The following is a 6,492-nucleotide window of genomic DNA, read 5'->3' on the forward strand; positions in this document are numbered from 1 at the left end:
TGCTTTTTCTTTGATAATCCATCACCATTCTTCATACAGCACATCCCTGATAATAACATGAACTCCTCACTCAATTGCCTCCATCTTTTTTTCTTAAGTCTTCAGCAAGCACAGTTTGAGAAATTTGCCTTTGAATAGCTCATTAAGCTATTTGCTTTTGTTCCTGTCTCCAGTCTCCTCTCCTGTGTTCTGCCTTCTTATTTGTGATTTTTTTTCCTTAAAGCCAACAAAAACCTAGAAAACTCCCTTATGTAAAATTCCAAAATTCAACTGTGTTTTTACCCCTAGGCTTAATTATAAGAAGTCACGCGCGTTCTATGCTGATGGCTTTTCAAAGTGTGCCATTATGTAGAACAGCAAGCAGAAGCAGAAGGTAGTAAACCTCATTGGCAGTCTAATCCGTTCAGAGCCATCCCTATTGAAATGCTGGAAATAGAAATAATATTCAAGGAGAAAGAATATGCCTCTGGTGCTATGCCCAACAGACCTACTTACAACCCCCAGACAAAGCTTGTTGAGTCCAGTATACTTAGCCGGGTGTCTGGAACACAGCAATCATTTAAAAGAAAAATTGCTGAGTGAATAAGTGGATTATCTTCATTACCTCTCTCAACATACATTCTCTGCTCTTCATCTGCCTCTGCCCACTTCTGTTCTGATACCAGATGACAGCATCACCCAGGCCCTCCTGCTGGGTGGCTTCCCACTGGCTATAGGCAGTGGGAGATTGGAAGGTGGAAAGAGAGACATGGCAGGTTTCTCTTCCCATAACCTCTCCTTCCACATTTAGCTCTGGCAGGGCTGTGTCCCCAACAGCTACAGCTCCCTGTGGGCTGGCCCCTCAGTTTCCAGGGATATTGTTTCCTCTTCTTTCCCTTTTAGATTGAAAGAGTTCAGGAGATGCCACCTCAAGAATGCCCCTAGGTATGCTGATTGCTTCAAACTGAGAGCACTTGGGGAAAGGCAAGTGCAGGACAGGCTTTCTCTGAACTTCCCTCAAAAGGAGGTTAGTTGTCGCAAATCCCTCCCCAGAATCTTATCACTCAGGGAAGGTTACCTCAGATCACAGGAGAGAGTTTTGGTTGACATCATACCCAGACTGTCACCTCTTCTTCTGAGGGCTGCTCAGAGATAACTTTTATTACAGGAGAGATTTTTCATCTGCATAACAAGGCACCCTGTACTCACCATAGGGTTCCTCCCCCACCCTCCCATAACTTGTGTCACCAACAGTCCCCAGAAGCTCCAAGCTCTTATTCTTCTCTGTAGCTCAGGATGCTGTATAAGCTGTAATCATCTGACTTCTTCCGGTCTCATATTTTGTGGTCTCCCAAGTGTATTTACATAATTAAATTTTTGTTTTCTTCCATTAGTCTGCCTTATGTCAATTTAATTCATAGCCCAGCCAGAGAACCCAGGAAGGCAGAGGAAAGCCATGTTTTGCTCCCCTACGAAGTCTAGGCCTGGCAACAGCTTCCTACATTGCCAGTTCCTGGATATCTGTGCATCCTTCTGGTTCCTTCAACCAGCCACGTCTCAGTGAGCAATCTATTCACTAAAGTCTTTAGTTGAACCAGATGAGTTAAATTTTGGGTTTTGCCAGGATCTTGACTGGTACAGTGAATAAATGAAGTAGATATCTTAATATAAATGAAAAGACTTGAAAACCAGCTTTAAAGTAATTTTGAATGTATTGTTTTTAACATTAGGGTGTAAAGCACAAAATTATAATCACAAAAATTATTTCCCAAAATAATAAAATCTCAATTATTGAAATTTTACTTAAATATAAGTTGTAATATACAAAAAGTCTACATTCATTCTTCTATACTATATGCCTAGGACTAGGGGAAGGTAATGTAATTGAGAAAACTGGTCTAGGTGTTAAGAAAAAAAAACTACTAAGAGCATTAATAAATGATGACTAGCGAGAAATAAAAATAAAATCTTAAGTCCCCCCTCCTCCAACACCAACTAAACAGATCCCACTTGGCCAAGGGGACTCCAGAGAAACCTTAAAAACTGAGTTCCCAGCCATGACAGTAAGGGAGTGGACAGGAGGTTGGATATAACTCCCTCACTAAATGCCATTATACTTTTGTCCCCTAAGGGTTAAACAGAAACCACCCCTTTCAAAAGACTTGCCCCAACACTGATCTCAACCAATCATCTGATGTTGCAGCCAGATTCCCCTCCCTTTTTGTGGTTTTGACACAACAACTGATGCACTCCTTTCTGATAAGGGACCACGACTGGTCTGGCCAGTTGACGGAGGCTGTGCACAGGATGCCTCTGTGTCCTCCTTTTCACATTTTTGACATGTACAGCCTAATTGTAATGCCTTTGAATTTTAAGCCTCTACCCCAAAGTGAACGTGGGTCGCATGTAACATGCATGTTTGCTTACTATGCATGCACCTCCCCTTCATGAATATTCATAGCACCTCCTGTGACCTGTTAAATATGTATATTTGGCTGACTCATTTGGCATAAATTCCTGTTCCACCCTTCCCTCTTTCCAAGTGCCTGTTCTCAGTGTCTGCCAGAGGCTACGCCAGCCTGTGGTTGTGGCCAGTCTGCAGGTTGCAACCCTTTGTAAGATATAAAAGTCTCCTTTCCAAATTTATAGTTTTTGTGATTGAAACTGAACAATGGCAATTAGCTTGTCCATGCATTCTACATGTATGTGAGTACACATATTGCAAAACAGTCCCAATCAATCATAACAATGATAGATGCAGCTGGTATATCATTTGGGGTCCAACTTCTCACAAGGAGCAAAAATCTTTTTTATACTATAACTACAAGGTTTTAGAGAGGTGGGGTCCAGGGGGATTAGCATAGGCACGCGTTGGTTGCAGGTTACAGGTAGGAGCCATTTGGAGACACCTCATAATAAAAATGGACTAGTCCTTAGTGAGGAAATGAGTCTTGAATTACCTGAGTTTAGAAGGCAGGTTGACAGCCAGGGTCACCAGCAGAGTTAAGGTGGGCAGCAGAGGTCTGGGACATCAGTCCAACGCTGAATAGATGCACTCTCTCCACTGTCTCGCAGGCACCCGCGCTAGCATGCTGGTGTGTGCTCCTTCTCACCCTCACTCTCTCCCAGTATAATAAATATCAGTTTTCTTATTTTAAAAGTAAGAAACATCCAACATAGAAAAATACCATAGAAATAAAAGTAAGCAAAAGGAAAGTACAACCTGAAATGAACGAACCATAATCTTTCCACACTGAGATAGCCATTTTCAGCAATTTGGTGTCTTGTCCTTCAATAAGCAAATAATTGACAGCCGGCTAGGCGAAGAGAGGATCGGTGGGTATTTCCTAGCAAAAACCTAATCAAACGCACGTGTTTTATAATTTGCTGTTTTCATTTAACAATGTGTTTTAATATCCCCCCAGGTTATTGCCTACTCTTCTACGGCATCATTTTTATAACTGAAAAATGTGACTGTATGACTTTTTTTTATCATTTATTTACCCAATTCCTTATTGTTAGAAATTTAGATTCTTCCTAATATTCTGCAGTTTAAATGATGCAGTAAAAGATCCTTGTCATTGCTTGCATTTCAATAGCAGGGGTATTGTTATTTTCTGGACTTTAATGTAAGGGCAAAGAGCTTTGCTTACCCTCCTTACCTCTGAGGGTATTGCTGTGATTACAGAAAAAGACAATGGAGTAGTATCTAATGAATTTTAAGAACTGCATACGCAATCGCAATCCGCAATCCGGAGCCACTACTGGAGCTTGAGTTCTCCTGCTACCCCGGCCCCTTTCTATACATACTGCCCTATCAGCCAGGTCATCTTGGGTAATTAGTTAACATTGTATTCAGTATTTTTTTTTTCTAATGAATACTCAGCAGCAAAATGAAAGCAGTCATGCATTCTTTTCTAATTCTTTCACACATTCACACCTATACACAACATAAGTGGCTTTTCAAGACACATAATGCATTTCATAAAAATGTATTAATAGGAGAGTGCATATGCATACAGCAGGGCGTCTTTACAGGATAGGCCATGCCATCTTCACTTTTCCGGTCCAAGGCATTCATAGGTCACTTTGTGTTTTGCACTATTTGCCCCACTCTCCTGGTCACAACCTAGCAGATCAGAGATGCACTGTGGAAAATGCAAGGTCCCCAACCACAATTGGCCCAAGGTTTGACTAAAAACTGATAGAAACTGGTAGAGGTGCTGCCTTTTGCTGTGTGACTATCAGATGACTTAGAACTTTTCTTCTGAGGATTTCATCACAGCACACCCAGAGGTACATGTCCTTCAAAAAAATTATTCATTGAGCACCTTCTATGTGGCTATCGCTGTGGAAGGTGCTCAGGTTACAGTGCTAAGCAGGATTAAAAGATCCCTGTCCTCAGAGACTCAAACCCAAATGAACAGATTAGTTGACCTGTCAAGCACTTAGAACAGTAGCATTATATAAGGAGTATCTAATGGTTTCTAGTATTTGTAGGAGTATGTCTAGCATTTGTGGAATCAATACTAGTAGTATTTCTGTTAATAGTATCTGGAAAGCAGAAATGCCAGAGCGCAGGCCTTGGGCAGACACTGTGAGGCAGTGGCTGTCATGAGCTAGAGAGCTGGGGAGAAGTGGAAGGAGCAGTAGCAAAAGCAGAAAGAGAGGCAGAAAGGGGCAAAAATGGAGCCATGCAGATGGTGAAGAATGATCCCAAAGAATGATCCAACTCTTCCTGAAGCCATGCAACTCTAAGACAAGTCCCTCTGTTTGCTCACTCCCCTATGTGATTTTTGGGGTGCCCTAAGCAAAGCCTATGCTTCCTACTATCCCAAATAGCCCTAGTGGAATGATATTTATGATAATTTTACAATTTCTTCAGTACCACAAGAGAAATCCCATCAGTGGAGCACATTCTTTTTTAAATTTTTTTTTCCTCCCTCATGTGAAATCCCCCAAACAAAATAAACTATGCAAGTATTTCAAGGAAACATAAACAAAGCATGAAATTATTGTCCTTATAGCAAAGGGAAAATTATGTCTAAGGCACTAGACCATGTTCAGTGCTTTGGTAGAAAGGGAACACGAGACGATGCCTGAGAAAATATCTTCACTTTGTTCAGCCTTTTGTGTTTCAGTTTTTGTGCCATATCCAAAATAAGCCTGAAGAAATATGAGTTTTATTTCTCATAAGCTTATGATTCTCTGCTTTCTTAGCTCAATTAAATCTAATTTGCATAGGATTACAATTTTTTTACAATAAAATTGGAGAACTTATCAGTATGAAGTTTTAAAGGTTTGGCCAAAGTAGTTTGAATATCCTTCAGGAAAACAAGAAAACAATTTTCATTGGAAAAAATTGGAAGCAATCCTCATCCCTATACTATATTTCAGAAGAAAAGGAAAAATGTTAAAAAAAATTTAGCCCGATACCTTCATAAGACTTATAAAGAAGGGAGTGCAGCATGATGCAGTGGTAACACCATAAATTTGGAGACTGTCATCTTTACATATGACTCCTAGCACTGCTACTTCCCAGCTATGTGATTTTTGGCAAACTAGCTTTTATGGGGCTTGGTTTTGTCACTTGTGAAATGAGGCAAATATTAGCCTACTCACAGAGAATTGTAGGGCATACATTCATCCCTCAGTGTCCAAGGGGCATTGGTTCCAGGACTTCTGTGGGTATCAAAATCAGTGAATGCTCAAGTTCCTTTTATAAAATAGTGTACTATTTGCATGTCACCTATACACATGTTCCTGTATACTTTAAATCATCTCTAGATTTCCTACAATACCTAAAATAATGTAAATGTTATATAAATAGTTGTTATATTATATTTTTAAATTTGTATTATTTTTTATTGTTGTGCTGTTATTTGTTATAGGTTTTTTTTTTTTCAAATATTTTTGATCCATGGTTGGTTGAATCCATGGACACAGAGCTCCAACTGTATCTATTAATCTTTAAATGGAAAGATTGGTAAATGGTAAGACCAGGCAATGTCGAGTCTCTTATTTCCTCTGTCCCCACTGTCAGTGTTTATGCCGACTCCTAGTCTAAGCCAGGGTTCAGATTCCTCTTTGGTCAACATCAGACTTATTATTTCTGCTTCTAGTAAGGGCAGAATAAGAACTAGCCAGACTGACCCTCCTGAACGTATCAGTTGTAAGCTTGGGACTTAATACAAGCAGCAGCTTCCAGAAGGTATTTGAGAGTGAGAAGATCAGGCAGACTTGGGGAGTGAGGGTGCTCCATGCACAGAGGAGGGGAGTTGTAAGGATAGGTTTTCACTTGCAGCCAAGTGCAGTCACAGTAGCCTGTAGGATGGCAGAGCACTGATGGAAAAAAAACCCACAATCTGTCTTGCCTGGGGAATGGAAAACTGAATCAAGGGACAGCATGGTCCCTGGAGAGAGAAAAGGAAGGGGAAAAGGCAGAGAAACGATTTCCAACTCCTGTCTGCTCTTGGCTCTGGCTGGCTCCTGAACCACATATGCACAGTGTAG

The sequence above is a fragment of the Microcebus murinus genome, chromosome 9 (assembly GCF_040939455.1).
Source record: "Microcebus murinus isolate Inina chromosome 9, M.murinus_Inina_mat1.0, whole genome shotgun sequence".
In the NCBI taxonomy this organism is placed as follows: domain Eukaryota; kingdom Metazoa; phylum Chordata; class Mammalia; order Primates; family Cheirogaleidae; genus Microcebus; species Microcebus murinus.